General features: G+C 41.1%; 1 protein-coding gene and 1 pseudogene across 1 annotated transcript in view; one reads left to right on the plus strand and one right to left on the minus strand.

Moving 5' to 3' along the window:
* Positions 1 to 17,688, minus strand: part of eppk1 (epiplakin 1) — a 38,126-nt gene extending 20,438 nt beyond the window's left edge. The window contains exon 1 of the mRNA XM_060942673.1: positions 17,584 to 17,688. The gene's annotated coding sequence lies outside the window, so the exon portion shown is untranslated. The remainder of the gene's footprint in view (positions 1 to 17,583) is intronic.
* The window catches only part of LOC132900216 (uncharacterized), a 40,088-nt pseudogene continuing 31,420 nt past the window's right edge, over positions 10,909 to 19,576 (plus strand).

A 19,576-nucleotide genomic window follows, 5' to 3' on the forward strand; every position in this document is an offset into this window, starting at 1 on the left:
AGAGATGTATGGGTCTAAACATTATGACCAAAAGCAGGCCTTTCCCAATCTCCTATGTCAATACATATAATTTAACCAACCAGAAAATACCATTCACTATATTTTGATGTCTTTAGATGCAAAATCCACTGAAAGAATCCCCTCTTAAAATGCCTTTGAATCTTTAGCAGTTGCATTTTAATCACAAATTTGATTAACACGAACAAAATAGCTATTGACAATCCTTGATGTGTAAAGAATCGATCTGTAAATAGTTTAACATCCTAATGGTGTTTATTTCACAAATTGCCATAAAACGATTGGGGTTTTGCTTGTTTTTAAGGCTGGTCCATTATTTGACGTCATCATTCACTGATCAATTCTGTTCATTTATAAGTTATTGTCAATTATTATTCCATTTTCCATTGTGATCTTTTGCTTTTCCCCCCGATACATCGCTCTAGGCTCTGTGTATGTGTTTTACACTGAGTCAATATAAAACAAGAGGGTAAAGGCATAGCTGAAAAAAAGAAAAATATTTTTATTCACAGAGAACAAGGAGTCTTGGGACAGTTTGTCTCATCATCTCATATCATCTCTAGCCGCTTTATCCTGTTCTACAGGGTCGCAGGCAAGCTGGAGCCTATCCCAGCTGACTACGGGCGAAAGGCGGGGTACACCCTGGACAAGTCGCCAGGTCATCACAGGGCTGACACAGACAACCATTCACACTCACACCTACGGTCAATTTAGAGCCACCAGTTAACCTAACCTGCATATCTTTGGACTGTGGGGGAAACCGGAGCACCCGGAGGAAACCCACGTAGACATGGGGAGAACATGCAAACTCCGCACAGAAAGGCCCTTGCCAGGGCTCGAACCCGGACCTTCTTGCTGTGAGGCGACAGCGCTAACCACTACACCACCGTGCCGCCCGGGACAGTTTGTCTTCCCATAAATTATTTTCAACCAATCAGGTTTTAGATGACATCAGAAGTTAGACTACGTCGTAAGCTACTTTCTTTGGAGCCACTAAGCTGGACACTGCAGCAAGGCTTGTGCCGTTCAGTAATTTTCTCAACCAAAACTTGTATTTTCTACTTTGCAATCCACCTCCATTCTATGGTTTAATGTACGCTGGTGAATTCGGGATTTGTTAGGAATTAAAGTATGTAGCCTAGAGTTACCATATTTTATATATAATTTATGAAACTTAAATTCGGGGGGGGGGCACATGGGGGCAACACTGATCTCCGTTTCTATACCCCTCAGCCTCTCGCCTATTATTATAGCTAGGGTTACTGTGAGAATTTGATTCCCTATTCACATCTGTATTGTGGTGTGCCTTGCCAGATGGCAGTATGTACCATTTTTATGATGGTCTTTGGTATGACCTGACCACGAGTAGAACTTGCAATCTCCCGATCGAGAGCTGGTACCTTCCTGTTGCAAACAAATCTCTTCTGATATTTTTCTCTGCCGCCTCCACCCTACCTGCATCGTTTTCTTCACCTCTCTTCCACACTCCCTATTACCGGTACTTTGAACAGTTGACCCCAAGTATTTAAACTCCTCCACCTTTGCCACCTCTACTCATTGTATCCTCACCATTCCACTGTCATCCCTCTCATTAACACACGTCTTCCATTTTTCTCCTACTGACTTTCATTTCTCTTCTCTCCAGTGCATACCTCTACCTCTCCAGAACTTACTCCCTGCTCTCATGCCAGATCACATCATCTGTGAACATCATAGTCCATGGAGACTCCTGCCTGGTGTCGTCCGTCAACCGGTCCATCACCAATGCAAACAAGAAAGGGCTCAAAGCTAATCCTTGATGTAATCCCACCTCCACCTTGATCCCATTCATCACTCCTACTGTACACTTCACCACTGTCACACTACCCTCCTATATACTTCTCTGCCACTCCCTCATACAGGAAGAAGGAGCCTTTATTTGTCACCTGCACACTCAAGCACAGTGAAATTCATACTCTGCATTTAACCCATCTGAAGCAGTGAACACATGCATGCGCGCACACACACACACACAAGTGAGCAATGAGTGCGCGCGCACACAAGTGAGCAATGAGTGTGGTGAAACTGAATTACTTTCATTAATCTCGGCATCAAAAGCCTCAACTTGCGTACTAGATCCCTTACCTACACATCTATTCAAACAGATAATACCTGAAGTAATTGAACCGCTTCTAAAAATAATAAATTATTCTCTCACGATTGGCTATGTACCCAAATCTTTTAAACTAGCAGTTATCAAACCCCTGATTAAAAACCTGACCTTGATCCCTGTCAGCTGTCCAATTATCAGCCAATATCAAACCTCCCCTTTATTTCCAAGATCCTTGAAAAAGCTGTGGCACAGCAGTTATGCTCATATTTACATAGGAATAACATCCATGAAATGTATCAGTCAGGATTTAGACCTAATCACAGCACAGGAACAGCTTTGGTTAAAGTAGTAAACGACCTACTGTTGGCGTCTGATCAGGGCTGTGTCTCGCTGCTTGTGTTGCTTGACCTTAGTGCAGCATTTGATACCATTGATCATTCCATTCTACTGGATAGACTAGAAAATATTGTGGGAGTTAAGGGAACAGCCCTCTCCTGGCTCAGCTCTTATTTAACTGATCGTTATCAGTATGTTGATATAAATGGTGATATTTCTAAACGTACTGAGGTAAAGTTTGGTATTCCACAAGGTTGTGTCTTGGGTCCACTGCTTTTTTCTCTATATATGTTACCTCTGGGTGATATTATTCGTAAACATTGTATTAGTTTCCACTGTTATGCTGATGACACATTTGTATGTTTCTGCAAAACCTGATGAGAGACACCAGCTTAATAGAATTGAGGAATGTGTTAAGGACATTAGACACTGGATGCTTATTAATTTCCTTCTGCTTAACTCTGACAAGACTGGAGTACTTGTACTAGGACCACATACAGCTAGAAGTAAGTTTTCTGATTACACAGTGACTCTGGATGGCCTTTCTGTTTCTTCACGTGCAGCAGTAAAAGACCTTGGGGTGATTATTGACCCCAGTCTTTCATTCGAAACTCACATTGATAACATTACCCGGATAGCTTTCTTTCATCTCAGAAATATTGCTAAGATAAGAAATTTAATGTCACTACATGACGCAGAAAAACTAGTTCATGCTTTCATTACCTTCAGGTTGGATTATTGTAATGCCTTACTGTCTGGATGTTCCAATAAGTGCATAAACAAGCTCCAGTTAGTTCAAAATGCAGCAGCAAGAGTTCTTACTAGAACTAGAAAATATGACCACATCACGCCTGTCTTATCCACACTGCGTTGGCTCCCAATCAAATTTCGTATTGATTATAAAATACTACTATTGACCTTTAAAGCACTAAATGGTCTCGCACCACAGTACCTGAGTGAACTTCTGCTCCTCTATGACCTGCCACACCTACTTGGATCAAAAAGTGTAGGCTATCTGCTGGTACCTCGTATAGTGAAGGCTACATCAGGGAGCAGAGCCTTTTCTTACAAAGCCCCACAGTTATGGAACAGCCTTCCAAGTAATGTTCGGGAATCAGACACAGTCTCAGTGTTTAAGTCTAGGCTGAAAACACATCTGTTTAGTCAAGCCTTTTGTTAATGGTGTTTATGAGGTAAAGGTGTAGATCTGGAGGGTCCTCAGACAGAGTGTTTTGGTAAACTGGGATGTATGGATGCTGTCAGTCCCCACTCGCTTGCTCACTCGAGTTTGTTGACGGTGTAGTGACTGGCTGCTTTATGTCCCGGGGCTCCCTCATGCCTGTGTTACCTTCTGGCTCTCCCCTTTTAGTTATGCTGTCATAGTTAGTTGCCGGAGTCCCTGCTTGTACTCAGTGCAATATGTATACTGTTCCTACTTATTCAGGTGACATTGGGCATACCTAACAACCTGTGTTTTCTTTCCCTCTCTCTCTCTCTCTCCCCCCCCAAATCTGTCCCTCTGAGTTACATGGAGTCAACAGGAAATCTTTTGGTGGAGACCTCGACTGGCTATCGTAGCCTGCAGGGAATCATCCGTCAGACATTGTCGCATGTCCCAGACCCAGTGAAATGTAACTGAATTGTCTTGGCCAGCCCTAAGGGTCCCATCTGTATCCCATCATTGCTGAGGAGTGTGCTCCCATCACCTAATCAAGCATCCAGCCAGAGCAGGTCATATTTTTTAACCATATTAACATGACATTGTTGTGTATTATGCCTGATGACAAGACTCATCTCTGCGAGCCTACCACACAGACTTAATACTTGTGTCATTTTTAGGGCATACCTAACAACCTGTGTTTTCTCTCCCTCCCCCAATCTGTCCCTCTGAGTTACATGTCGGTCCTGGGATCGAGATGCTGACCTCTTCTGCTCCTCAGACCTGCTTGATCCATCCTGGTGCCCTGTGTCTGGTTGGAGTCTCATCGCATCGCTCCTGTGGAGGACGGCCCCATGAGGACAGTTGAAAGTCACACCTGGAGGATGCTCTGGACTCTTACAGTAATGCTTTTATGGCTGCAGTTGACTTGCTAACTTTAGAAATGCAGTTGTCATGAACAGTTTTGCACTCAAGTTTCCATCAGTGAAGAGTTACATCATCAACGAAACTATTTTCATGTTAAAACTGTTAACGTTATAGTCATGCTGTCTGTTGTTGCCCAAATGAGGATGGGTTCCCTTTTGAGTCTGGTTCCTCTCGAGGTTTCTTCCTCATGTCATCTGAGGGAGTTTTTCCTTGCCACCGTCGCCGTAGGCTTGCTCATTGGGGATAGATTAGGGATAAAATTAGCTCATGTTTTAAGTCGTTCAAATTTAGTAAAGCTGCTTTGCGACAATGTTTATTGTTAAAAGTGCTATACAAATAAACTTGACTTGACACCCAGAGCAGTGGGCAGCTATGCTACAACACCCGGAGAGCAGTTGGGGGTTAGGTGCCTTGCTCAAGGGCACTTTAGCCCAAGGCCACCCCTTGTTAACCTAACCGCATGTCTTTGAACTGTGGGGGAAACTGGAGCACCCGGAGGAAACCCACACAGACACGGGAAGAATATGCAAACTCCACACAGAAAGACCCCCGTTGGCCGCTGGGCTCGAACCCAGAACCCAATACCACACCTCCTCTTTCAGCACCTTGTCAAATGCTTTATCTATGTCTGCAAAGACACAATACAACTCCTTCTGACCTTCTCCATCAACATTCCCAAAGCAAACATTGCATTTGTAGTGCTCTTTCCTGGCATGCTGCTGCTCGCTAACCACCACCTCTATTCTTAACCTAGATTCTACTACTCTCCCATAATTTCATACTGTTGATTGACTTTATACCGTTGTAGTTACTACAGCTCTGTCCATCACCCTTATTCTTGAAAATAGGTACACGTACACTTCTTGACTCCTCAGGCATTCTTTCACTTTCCAAGATCATGTTAACAATCTAGTTAACTCCACTGCCATCTCCAGACCAACTGCCTTTCCATTTTTCATCCTCTTCATAGCTGTCCTCACGTCATCCTTGCTAATCCAGTGCACTTCATAATTTACAATCCTTAATTTCTGATTTACACTCCCCACACCATCCACCCTTCTCTCTCTCTCATTTCTCTCACTAATACTGCTTCAAACTATCAATCTGGAGTTTTCAGTCAAGACTTGACTGACCACTGTGCCATTGCTTGTGTTCATTCAGGCCTTTCTGTTAAACGCCTGCCAACAACTGTGACCAAGCACTTACTCAATTTTTGAGGATCAGGCCTTCTTACACAGTGCTGCTGATGCAAACTGGGAAAGAGTCAACCATGATGCCTGGTCATATTTCAAGAACACCTTTAGTGTAAAATTTATTTTAAATGAGAACTGGTTCTGAAGTGATTTTACCTGGTAAAATGAAGGTAAAAAAAAATGTACTAACATCAAACTTAGTTGTAGATCACAGTGTGTTGCAACAAGGTATTTTCTCACAAAGAAACAACATGGTGACATTTCCCTCACATACCCTTGCACGGAGACACCCAGAGATAATTTTGGAAGGTTATGTACATTGAACTTTTTGCTCCTAGGATGTTTTCCATTGTTATTTATTTGCAAACATCGAAATATTTGACACTGGTTTTATTTTTCATTCTCCAGGAGATAATATAGAAAGCAACTAGGGCTCTGGCCATGTGAAATAATTACAGCATTTTTCATTTACAAATTCAGATTATTATACAATTCAGTAGTGAAAAAAAAACCGAGTCTTATTTAATGAACAAAAACAAAAATGCCTAAGCATGTCTTGTCTTCAACCTACATATTGAATCTGTGGTGATCAATCACATGATCCTTAACTAAACATTAAACAACTTTCTACTGGAGAACAGATTGTTTTGGCCCCAAGAGGTTGGAAATTATTAGTCTGAGATGTGTGACACCCTTAACACTTTCTATACTAGTAGTTCTGATAACTATAGGCTCTCCTGGACTTAAATATATTGCTCGTTTGCATGTATCTCAATCACCAGTAAAGTTAACAGTTTAGAATCTGATTACATCCAAAAGTGAAAAGGGAGTAAATTGCCTTTTAAGATGGCGTGGATTTAAAGGGGGGGCACACCCGGCACATGCCCCCCATCCAAAAAAAAAAAAATTTTAGTATTGCAGATACCGAGATATGCCTGCCGTGTTTTTTTTTTTTATTTTATTAATAAGGGTTTTTTTTAAATGAATAAATAAATCATGTGGGATTGAGCTCAAGAGTTTATGGTATAAATTTAAATTTAATAGTAGGTCCTAGCTTAGGTTTTTTTGCTCGTTACACGAATGCAGTGAAAAGCAAGCTGGGCGAGTCCTGTTGGATTTTAACAAGGCGCCGGAACTTCGTGCATTGACATATCAGTGTGGGAAATACAGTTGGACATCGACTGGTAATTTTCACATTTGTCCATTTGTATTTCGAAAGCATCGGACTGGATGGCCCACGAAAAATGGTAAAGATATGGGTCTAATCTACTTCTAATCTTCTTCCAAATGTTACATGGGGCAAATACATTATGTTGTAACCCAGCCTGTGATTGGCTGATTGCGGACGCTCTCGATGAATGACAAGTCGCCTCTCATCAGCGAGAATGAGTGCATTCTGGCATGACACCACGCAACGCTGTTATCAGCTGGGTAGGTATACCACTAAAGTTAAAAGAAAATAGACTACTACAGGTTTTGGACCCTGACAAAGTGTTTTTTCCATCGTATTTTAACCCTCTGGGGTCGAGAGCTTCTATGGCGAAGCTCAGCAGGTTTAGAATGAGTAGGTCATGGATTTAGATAAATATCATTGATTTTTTATCATACAAGCATGATAAACATGGTGACAAACTTTATACTTTCCTATGTGGCCACTGCCAAATAATACATTTTTTAAATGTATTTTAAAGTATTGTACTTCTTCCCACTCCTTTTTCGAACAATGTGCGGTGTATTGTAATGTCTTAGCTCTTTGTTATTTTATTTATTCTTTTTTTGTCACTTGTTTCATTTTCTTTCTTTTGTATGTAAAAATAGTTACATACATTTTTATACATGTTCGAAATAAATAAATTCATTCATTCATTCATTCATTCATAAATGACCTAAATTAGATGAAACATAAAACTTGTCACCTTACTCAGTCCCACTGGAGTCGGAGCACTGAGCAAGCACTTATTCATAAAAGACTATTTCACAGAATCACTTTCAGGTTTTGATTGGTTTCTCTTTCACGATGTTTTCTTCTATTTTCTAAGTTCTAGTCCAGCAGACTTTAGGCTGAATGCCAAATGATATGACCATGTCTAGTTGTGAGTCATTTTAAAAGTCATTTTGTTACAAAGTTTCTTGGAATCTCATACTCAAAATTTTAACTCTTGTAAGAATAGCTGTATTTTTAATGACTAAATTTCTTATAGACTTATTATAAATGTAGTATAAAAGTAGTAATTGTTGACAATGTTTCATGAGTGTTATTATAGTACCTATACATGAGTACCAGTAAGTTGTTACCAACTGGAACATCCTTGCCCCCCATACTTTTTTCTAGACATGGAACTGACCTGTGTATACGACGGTTTTCTTGGCTATAACTTTACAGTGGTGCTTGAAAGTTTGTGAGCCCTTTAGAATTTTCTATATTTCTGCAAATGACCTAAAACATCATCAGATTTTCACACAAGTCCTAAAAGTAGATAAAGAGAACCCAGTTAAACAAATGAGACAAAAATATTATACTTGGTCATTTACTTATTGAGGAAAATGATCCAATATTACACATCTGTGAGTGGCAAAAGTATGTGAACCTCTAGGATTAGCAGTTAATTTGAAGGTGAAATTAGAGTCAGGGGTTTTCAATCAATGGGATGACAATCAGGTGTGAGTGGGCACCCTGTTTTATTTAAAGAACAGGGATCTATCAAAGTCTGATCTTCACAACACATGTTTGTGGAAGTGGATCATGGCACAAACAAAGGAGATTTCTGAGGACCTCAGAAAAAGCGTTGTTGATGCTCATCAGGCTGGAAAAGGTTACAAAACCATCTCTAAAGAGTTTGGACTCCACCAATCCACAGTCAGACAGATTGTGTACAAATGGAATAAATTCATGACCATTGTTACCCTCCCCAGGAGCGGTCGACCAACAAAGATCACTCCGGGGTGGACTGGCCATCGGGAGTAGCGGGAGTTTTCCCGGTGGGCCGGTGGTTCAGTGTGGGCCGGCGGAGAAAAAAAAAAAAAAAAAAAAAACAGTTGCGCTGGCCTTTAATATGATAAGCAATGTTAACAGTTTCTCTAGTGTCTGGATAATCAGCATTGGCTTACATGGGCGTCAGTTGTGGGGCTGTTGGCCAATCACAGCCGAGCCGAAGGCCAAGGGTTTCGGTCCGGCCCCCTTCTCCCTCTTCATCTGTCAATCAATTAATCAGCCGTGCAAAAATGGAGAAGAAACACAAGGGAGGAGCACAAAAATTAAGAGAAAAGAAAAGGCATGCACTACAAGCAGATGCAGCCAAGTGCCAGAAACTGACAAATATATTTTCTGCTGCTGCATCATCTGCACCATCCTCCGCGGCACCTGCAGCTCTCACGGCGTCGCCATCTGGAGGACAACATGACCTGGAGGGGGATGCTACTCCGGTGGGCGGCTGTAATGTTATAACATTATTTAGCTAGCTTGCTAACTTTTAGCACAACGCATTTAGGCTAGTTTGGCTGTAAAAATGTCATTATGGTGTATGGACTACACTAGTACTGCTAGGCCTAGTATACTAACAAAACATTTTTTAACCATCTTAGCCCTATTATCAAAAAAATATATATTTTACTGATAGTTTGGTTTAGTGGTTTACTAACAGTACTAATCTCTTATTTAGACTGAAGATGATCCAGCTACTGCTAGAGGAAGCCAAGCCCAGGAAGTCAGCGCTCTCTCTTCAAAAGTTGATTTTTTTTTTTACAAGGCCAAAACCAGAGGACTTAGATTATTTCGAGTCATCATCCCCAGCAGAAGGCAGAGAAGGCTATAGTGCAGAGAGCTTTTTCTTGCAAAGATGGCACAAATAGGAAATGGCTTTCATACAGTGAAGACAGACAAGCACTCTTCTGCTTCCTTTGTATGGCATTTGCTAAGGCTACAGATAGCAGTTTGTTCATCACTGGCATGACAGACCAGAAACACATACATCAGAGAGTGGAAGAACATGAGAGGAGCAATCTACACAGAGGTTGTGCAGAAGCACATTTCCTTAGGTCCTCAAAACGCAATGTTGAGAACCTTCTCAAGGGACATCAGATGTCTCTTTGTAAAGTGCAGGTGCGCAAGAGGCGGCAAGTGTTGGAGTGCATCATAGATGTGGTGAAGCTCATTGGAAAAAGAGGTTTGAGCTACAGAGGGTCACAGTCGGAGACAGCATACATGCTTGATGATACAGTGGATCATGGCAACTTCTTGGAAATTATTGTGTTGCTTTCAAAATATGATGTTTGCCTCAAGGAACACCTCACTCTTTGCATAGAAAAGAATAAGAAAATACACCGGTCTGGATCCAGAGGTGGTAGAGGTTGTCTAGTTACTTTCCTGTCCAAAACTACCATCAACATCATTACAACCATCCAACACATAATGAAGGCCACCATTGCAAAACAAATCCAGGAATCTGGTATGTTCTCTGTCCAGACTGATACCACACAGGACATCACAGCCCAAGATCAGTGCTCTGTCGTCATAAGATATGTAACAGACATTGTTCATGAGAGACTTGTTGCTCTAATTAAATGTGAGGCATCCACTGGGCAGTACTTTGTCAAAGTTGTGAGTGAGGTGCTGGCAAACATGAACCTGGATATGAAGCAGTGCATTGGAAACTCAACGGATGGGGCAGCCAACATGCAGGGCCAATATAAAGGCTTCTCTGCACTTCTCTCAGAAAAGTCCCCTCATCAAATCCATGTGTGGTGTTATTCACACATCCTCAACCTTGTTTTAGCAGACACAACACAGTCTGTCTTAGAAAGTGGCTCTCTTTTTTTCTCTCATCAATAACATTGCTGTTTTTGTCAAAGAGTCCTACCAGAGGATGTCCATTTGGGAGAAGGAGAGGAAGGACCCTAAACACAGACGTCTTGCTACAATTGGACAGACATGTTGATGGGCAAAAGACAGTGCTTTAACCAAGGTATTTGGAGCTTTTGGAAAGCCAGATGGAGCCCTGTATGTCGATGTCCTTCACACTCTTTCAGCCATCCAAGATGAACAGAACATTAACACCACTACTAGGGTTGATGCACGTGGCTTCATTGCAAGGCTGCTGAAGTATGAAACAGTACTCATAGCTCAGCTCTTCCTCCAAATTTTTCAGGTCACCTCACCAGTCTCAAAATATCTACAGACAAGTGGCATGAACATCCTGACAGCTCATCAGATGATTGTGTCTGCAGAAACCCAGCTGAAAGGAATGGCCAGAGGTTTTCAGAAAGTGAAAACAGTGGCCGACACATTCGTCCAGTGGGCCAACAATGAGCTACTTGAAGAGAACGAAGAAACAGAGCTGGAGGTTGAGGCTGCTCTGCCACCAAAAAGGGGTCAAAGAAAGAAATCCATGCCTGGAGAGATGCCCCAAGATGAGACTGTGTCTGACACAGAGGCATTGTACAGAATCAATGTCCACAATCGCATCATGGATACAGTCATTGAGAGCATGCACCAGCGATTCCTCAAAAATGGCACCTTGTATGCTGATTTGGCTCTTCTGGACCCAAAAAACTTCAGCCAGGTAAAGTCATATTCAAGTGGTTTCCCCAGAGACAGCACTCAAAGATCTGAGCAAATGTTTACTACCATTTGATGACAGAGCAACGGTCACCAATTTACAGAGCGAGCTCCTCAGTCTGGCAGGACAGTGGGATAAGTTGAAGGCCTCAATATTTGAGGAATACACAACCAAGACAGCAAGAGAGGTTGGGTCAGATGATGCTGAAAATGAGATGGAGAACACAAAGTGCTCATCTTGCAAGAACTGCCCATTGTGTTGCTACTGTATGCTGAGGAAGTACAACCTCCTGACAAATGCATACCACATAATCGGCCTTGCATACAAGTTCCTGCTTACTCTGTCACACAGGTAGCATGCGAGCGCAGCTTTTCAACACTAAAATTCATCAAGGACAGGCTCAGGAGCACTCTCTCTCAGCAGCACCTGGAGGCATTTATGCTCATGGCCACTCAGCAAGATGTTCTTAAGATGCTGGATAGCGAGGACATCATAGATGGTGTTGCAGAGAAAAGTGTGCTGCTGCAGAAATTGCTACTTCAGTAAGGTGATGATACGTTAACTATTATGGTATGATCATTATTAGTGTGACTTACATGTTCACCAATCTTCACACTATTAAGCAACTATTGCAGACCATTTTAAGTAACTAAAAACTATTATATATTTGTTCTAATCAAGGCCTCAGGTTAAATGATGTCATTATCCCTTCAATAATGTTTACGTGCATTTTTTTTTTGTCTCCCACATATATGTGAACATATTTGTTCCACCGCCAGCATCCGCCTCCATCGTCCGCCTCCAGCATCTGCCGCATCATCCACCTCCATCATCTGCCTCCAGCATCCGCCGCCCTGGCCCGAGTGGGCCAGTCAGGTACTAAATTCCCGGGCCACTTTTTTTCCCCAGTCCGCCCCTGTCCAAGAGCAAGGCATGTAATAGTCTGCGAGGTCACAAAGGACCCCAGGATAACTTCTAAGCAACTGAAGGCCTCTCTCACATTGGCTAATGTTAATGTTCATGAGTCCACCATCAGGAGAACACTGAACAACAATGGTGTGCATGGCAAGGTTGCAAAGAGAAAGCCACTGCTCTACAAAAAGAACATTGCTGCTCATCTGCAGTTTGCTAACGATTACGTGGACAAGCCAGAAGGCTATTGGAAAAATGTTTTGTGGATGGATGAGACCAAAATAGAAATTTTTGGTTTAAATAAGAAACGTTCTGTTTGGAGAAAGGAAAACACTGCAATCCAGCATAAGAACCTTATTCCATCTGTGAAACATGGTGGTGGTAGTATCATGGTCTGGGCCTGTTTTGCTGCATCTGGGCCAGGATGACTTGCCATCACTGATGGAACAATGTATTCTGAATTATACCAGCAAATTCTAAAAGAAAATGTCAGGATATCTGTCCATGAACTGAATCTCAAGAGAAGGTGGGTCATGCAGCGAGACAATGACCCTAAGCACACAAGTCATTCTCCCAAAGAATGGTTAAAGAAGAATAAAGTTAAATGTTTTGGAATGGTCAAGTCAAAGTCCTGACCTCAATCCAAGTGAAATGTTGTGAAAGGACCTGAAGCGAACAGTTAATGTGAGGAAACCCACCAACATCCCAGAGTTGAAGCGGTTCTGTATGGAGGAATGGGCTAAAATTCCTCCAAGCCGGTGTGCAGGACTGATCAACAGTTACCGCAAATGTTTAGTTGCAGTTATTGCTGCACAAGGGGGTCACACCAGATACTGAAAGCAAAGGTTCACATGCTTTTGCGACTCTCAGATATGTAATATTGAATCATTTCCCTCAATAAATAAATGACCAAGTATAATATTTTTGTCTCATTTGTTTAACTGGGTTCTTTTTTCATTTACTTTTAGGACTTATGTGAAAATCTGATGATGTTTGTCATATTTATGCATAAATATAGAAAATTCTAAAGGGTTCACAAACTTTCAAGCACCACTGTAAACATGTTTTTCTTCTGATGTTTTCTTGTAAATTCTATCCAATTTGTAGTGTAATTAGCAACTAATGTCATGTAATTTGGCCTTTGAAGATCACAAAAAAAATGTGCCTGGAAATAGCTGAGAAGCCATCTCCAGGCATCTAAAGCCCTCCAGCTACCCCTGGCCGCATTATTCCGGGCCTTTGGTCTGTTATTAGGATAGGCTGAAATTTGGACAGACAGACATTTCAGACTTGTCTGTCCTGTGAAAGTCTGCTTAAAATTCCTTATTTCCCACACTGTAATAACATACTGTATTCCTGGACTGCACTGTAGACTACATGTACAGTAAAGGGTGTGTGCCATCCTTTTATGTTTATAGTATCGTTAACACGCATGTTCACAAGCCAAAATGATAAGATGCTGCAGCAGGCTTACTGTATACACACGTGTCGGCTGTCTGGCTACTGCTCGTATTCATTAATTGGGTATCCCTGTACTCACTATACCCCGTGTTTGTACATGGTACACGTGCCGTTTTGGAGGTGAGCCTCACATTGATTTCTCCAACAATGGCTGGATAGGTCTGTGAGAGATGTTGATTTTTGCAATGGCTCTGAAGAAAATCTGCTTGAAATCTCCTGAGTCTTGGGAACTAAGACTTATTTTAAGACTGTGTGAGTTGCATGTGAACAAATCATTGTATAGTTATCTCAGTCTATTAGACTGAGAAGCTCAGATTGCAGTTCCTGACTTTGTATTATATAGACATGCAACTCTTTCAGTCTTTGTTTATAATTTTCTCGGTATTAAGCTCTGTCTTAAGTGGCCACTTACATTACCTCAGTTTGCCTGGGTATAGTCACTGTCATATGTACATTGAATGTCCTGAGCAGGAGCTCAGATTGCAGTTGCTAAAATAGTAATAATTTATTGATATAAGGTGTTTTGTGGTCAGTATACTACAACCCCGATTCCAAAAAAGTTGGGACAAAGTACAAATTGTAAATAAAAACGGAATGCAATAATTTACAAATCTCAAAAACTGATATTGTATTCACAATAGAACATAGACAACATATCAAAGGTCAAAAGTGAGACATTTTGAAATTTCATGCCAAAGATTGGCTCATTTGAAATTTCATGACAGCAACACATCTCAAAAAAGTTGGGACAGGGGCAATAAGAGGCTGGAAAAGTTAAAGGTACAAAAAAGGAACAGCTGGAGGACCAAATTGCAACTCATTAGGTCAATTGGCAATAGGTCATTAACATGACTGGGTATAAAAAGAGCATCTTGGAGTGGCAGCAGCTCTCAGAAGTAAAGATGGGAAGAGTATCACCAATCCCCCTAATTTTGCGCCGACAAATAATGGCACAATATCAGAAAGGAGTTCGACAGTGTAAAATTGCAAAGAGTTTGAACATATCATCTACAGTGCATAATATCATCAAAAGATTCAGAGAATCTGGAAGAATCTCTGTGCGTAAGGGTCAAGGCCGGAAAACCATACTGGGTGCCCGTGATCTTCGGGCCCTTAGACAGCACTGCAACACATACAGGCATGCTTCTGTATTAGAAATCACAAAATGGGCTCAGGAATATTTCCAGAGAACATTATCTGTGAACACAATCCACCGTGCCATCCGCCGTTGCCAGCTAAAACTATATAGTTCAAAGAAGAAGCCGTATCTAAACATGATCCAGAAGCGCAGACGTCTTCTCTGGGCCAAGGCTCATTTAAAATGGACTGCGGCAAAGAGGAAAACTGTTCTGTGGTCAGACAAATCAAAATTTGAAGTTCTTTATGGAAATCAGGGACGCCGTGTCATTCGGACTAAAGAGGAGAAGGACGACCCAAGTTGTTATCAGCGCTCAGTTCAGAAGCCTGCATCTCTGATGGTATTAGTTAAAGTTAAAGTCCTTCCCGCGCCTACAGTACCTGGTATTCCTGGGGTTGCATTAGTGCGTGTGGCATGGGCAGCTTACACATCTGGAAAGACACCATCAATGCTGAAAGGTATATCCGGGTTCTAGAGCAACATATGCTCCCATCCAGACGACGTCTCTTTCAGGGAAGACCTTGCATTTTCCAACATGACCATGCCAAACCACATACTGCATCAATTACAGCATCATGGCTGCGTAGAAGAAGGGTCCGGGTACTGAACTGGCCAGCCTGCAGTCCAGATCTTTCACCCATAGAAAACATTTGGCACATCATAAAACGGAAGATACGACAAAAAAGACCTAAGACAGTTGAGCAACTAGAATCCTACATTAGACAAGAATGGGTTAACATTCCTATCCCTAAACTTGAGCAACTTGTCTCCTCAGTCCCCAGACGTTTACAGACTGCTGTAAAGAGAAAAGGGGATGTCTCACAGTGGTAAACATGGCCTTGTCCCAACTTTTTTGAGATGTGTTGTTGTCATGAAATTTAAAGTCACCTAATTTTTCTCTTTAAATGATACATTTTCTCAGTTTAAACATTTGATATGTCATCTATGTTCTATTCTGAATACAATATGGAATTTTTAAACTTCCACATCACTGCATTCCGTTTTTATTTACAATTTGTACTTTGTCCCAACTTTTTTGGAATCGGGGTTGTACACTCTAGTGCGTCATGTGGTAATGTATTATATGACAGTGCAACTTTCATAAATATTACCATATGTCAGTTGTAATTATGTTCTATGCATATACCTGCAACTCTGACAATATAGTGACTAATAAAATGGTTTCGAATGTTCCTAGTTTTAAAACCACACCGCCTCCAAGTTAAGACCTGAAGAGTATAATGCATATTTTCCCCCTCAAACAGAGCAAAATTTTCTATATATAAAATATATAGAAATTGATATCTAAATACAGTTCATGTTCAACAATACTCTGTTTGGTGAGAGAGAAAAAAAAAAAAAAACCACCATCTCCAGAAATGTTTTTCCAACATTGAATGTAGCCCTAGTAACAAACAGGTTTCAGTTATGTTTAGTGATGAATAACATTCTTTCCTGATGATGCAAATATGTTCCCCAACACCTGACTTGAATAGGGATGGAAATTATTCATTTACTTTTTTTTTTGGTTGCATGTCCTTACATGACAGTTAGAGAGATAAGTCATCTAGTAAAGGTAGTACTATTAAGATAAGAAGACCTTTATTATCCCACAATGGGGAAATGTCCTGTTTGCAGCAGCACAGTGGATAGCAGCAGAAGAGGACATATCAAGCCACACAAGTAAAAAAGTACATATATTTTTAAAAAATAAATTATATAGCTCAGACACACACAAAAAGAAAAAAAATATACCTAAGATAATTACTTAGAGGATTTATAAAGTAGATGAAATACACTTATTGCACATATCAGGTGGTCACAATTGCAAAAGATAAAACAGAAAAAAAACAACAATGCAACAACTATTGACAGACGTACAGATGCGAGTCTACTGTGAGCAGTGCTGATACAAAATTTAAACCTTTCATACAATTTAATCTAATCCAAAGTGATGTGCTAAATCAGAATATTTATGCAAGAAGCTAAACAGAGGTAGTCAGCCCTGACTCTTTACATTAAAACCTGTTGTACTTGGTAACAAACATATAAATCAACTTTAGACACTGATGAATAGTTTTTGTGCGACAAAAATATGGTACATTTTTAGTCTCAATCATAAGACCTAATAAGAAATACAGTCTAAAATGAACTATAATCAGTGCCTGCAGTCCGTTTCATTCATTTGAGCCTCTATCATTGGCTGTGTAATGTCTGAAGTACCCCTTTATCGCAGGAAATAACTGTAAAAGCCACACAGCACTATGACTCAACCCTGAATTACACTGTTATTTTCACAACCATGTTTATTTATTTAAGTACTTCTTTGCAAGGCGGCACGGTGGTGTAGTGGTTAGCGCTGTCGCCTCACAGCAAGAAGGTCCAGGTTCAAGCCCCGTGGCCGGCGAGGGCCTTTCTGTGCGGAGTTTGCATGTTCTCCCCGTGTCCGCGTGGGTTTCCTCCGGGTGCTCCGGTTTCCCCCACAGTCCAAAGACATGCAGGTTAGGTTAACTGGTGACTCTAAATTGACCGTAGGTGTGAATGTGAGTGTGAATGGTTGTCTGTGTGTCAGCCCTGTGATGACCTGGCGACTTGTCCAGGGTGTACCCCGCCTCTCGCCCGTAGTCAGCTGGGATAGGCTCCAGCTTGCCTGTGACCCTGTAGAACAGGATAAAGCGGCTAGAGATAATGAGATGAGACTTCTTTGCAACTATTTCTATTTAACTCAGTTGGAGCTTGGTAGTAATTGTAATAGGACAAAACATTTACAGTGTTCAAATAGTACCACTTACCTTAGTTTGTGTGTCTGAGAAGATTCAAGTCTGTCAGGAACAGAATGATTTCTGGCAAACTGTTGACCCTGGCTTGGACCGGCACGCACAGTGTTGGCTGCAGGACCAGAGCACTGGTGTCCGTGTTCTGCATTGAGAGTTTATCTACATGAAGAAGGCTCCACCCCAGAAACACGCCTCTGTTTGAGACAAAACACCAGTGAAAGAATGCCTCTTCTGAACATGAGCCAAGAATCATTAGCAGTACAGTATATGGCTTGTAAAAGGAAAGGTGTGAGTTGTCACACTTTTTTGAAACAGCTGATAGCACAGCACTGATGAGTGCTCGATTCTGAACCATTAAAATGTGTTTATTCATTTCCTGTAACTCAGACAGTAGCATGACAGCAAGGTAACATGTTTTTATTAATGTAATAATAAAATAACTAATAATTATCTTTTCTATAATGAAAAGAAAATGTGTATAATCGATCTTTGAGAAGACAGGAAACCGTTTTAGGAAGGAGTCTGCAGTGATCCCTGACACAGGAAAGTTAGGAATGCACAAAGGGGTTTTTGAAATCTGGTTTCTTAGCAACATGACAAGCTGCATTTTTTTGGCTTATTAACTTCAAAAAAAAAAAAAAGAAAGAAAGAAAAGAAAAAAACTGACCCTGGTGAAGGAATGACTGTTTATAGTAACAACATTAAATTCAACTACAACAGAATAAAATACTTGATGTAATACATTAATAACTAAATACAATTATTGCCACCCAGGGAGCGGCCGTTACAAGAAAATCAACCTTTGGCAGAAACCCAAATTATTATTTTCTTATTATAGTATTCCATTATGTTTTAATCTTTACTCATGTAATGACACTGGCAAGCGTATGGATAAGAGTTTTCCTTCCGAAGTTGCATATAGGAAAATTACACTGGAGTTAACTATAATATGGCTTTATATCCATTAAATGGGTGGCACGGTGGTGTAGTGGTTAGCTCTGTCGCCTCACAGCAAGAAGGTCCGGGTTCGAGCCCCGTGGCTGGTGAGAGCCTTTCTGTGCGGAGTTTGCATGTTCTCCCCGTGTCCGCGTGGGTTTCCTCCGGGTGCTCCGGTTTCCCCCACAGTCCAGAGACATGCAGGTTAGGTTAATTGGTGACTCAATTGACCGTAGGTGTGAAAGTGAGTGTGAATGGTTGTCTGTGTCTATGTGTCAGCCCTGTGATGACCTGGTGACTTGTCCAGGGTGTACCCCGCCTTTCGCCCGTAGTCAGCTGGGATAGGCTCCAGCTTGCCTGCAACCCTGTAGAACAGGATAAAGCAGCTAGAGATAATGAGATGAGATCCATTAAATGAAACTTGGACATGAAAGTACTAAGTTGCATCATAATGACTCCACTTGTGTTGTGACAGTAATTGCAGGTGTGTCCTCTTATGTCTGTGTGAATTAAAGTTACTTTTCTCTTTTAAGGATTTCACAAGAGAAAGTTATTTTTCATCTTGCCCTACAGTACCTGCTTCCCTGCCCCAGTCTGGGAAAACAGACCATAAGCACTGTTGAGGAGGAGGATCATGAGCACAAAACCCAGGCTAAAAAACACCAATGTCAACCTTTATCTTGGGTATATTTTTTTCTTGTGTGGCTTGATATGTTCCCTTCTGTTTGCTATCCACTGTGCTGCTGCAAACAGGAAATTTCCCCATTGTGGGATAATAAAGGTCTTCTTATTTTATGAAGTAGATATTTCAATAGAACATGTCCTCACAGAGCACCAATTCTGAAAAATATTTTCACCCACATGCTGTGTAAGAGCAAAGTGATGCCAAAACAAGTGACGAGATTTGTGTCATAACATACATTTCAGCTGACCCAGGGCATATTAAGATACTAATTTGAAAAAAAAATCCATCTAAAACATTATGTACAGTCCTCTCTGAATGTATTGGAATGGCATGGCTGATTCTTTTGTTTTTACTTTACACTGAAGTAAATCCGGTTTGTGAGCAAAA

Source organism: Neoarius graeffei, chromosome 16 (genome assembly GCF_027579695.1).
Source record: "Neoarius graeffei isolate fNeoGra1 chromosome 16, fNeoGra1.pri, whole genome shotgun sequence".
Classification (NCBI taxonomy): Eukaryota; Metazoa; Chordata; class Actinopteri; order Siluriformes; family Ariidae; genus Neoarius; species Neoarius graeffei.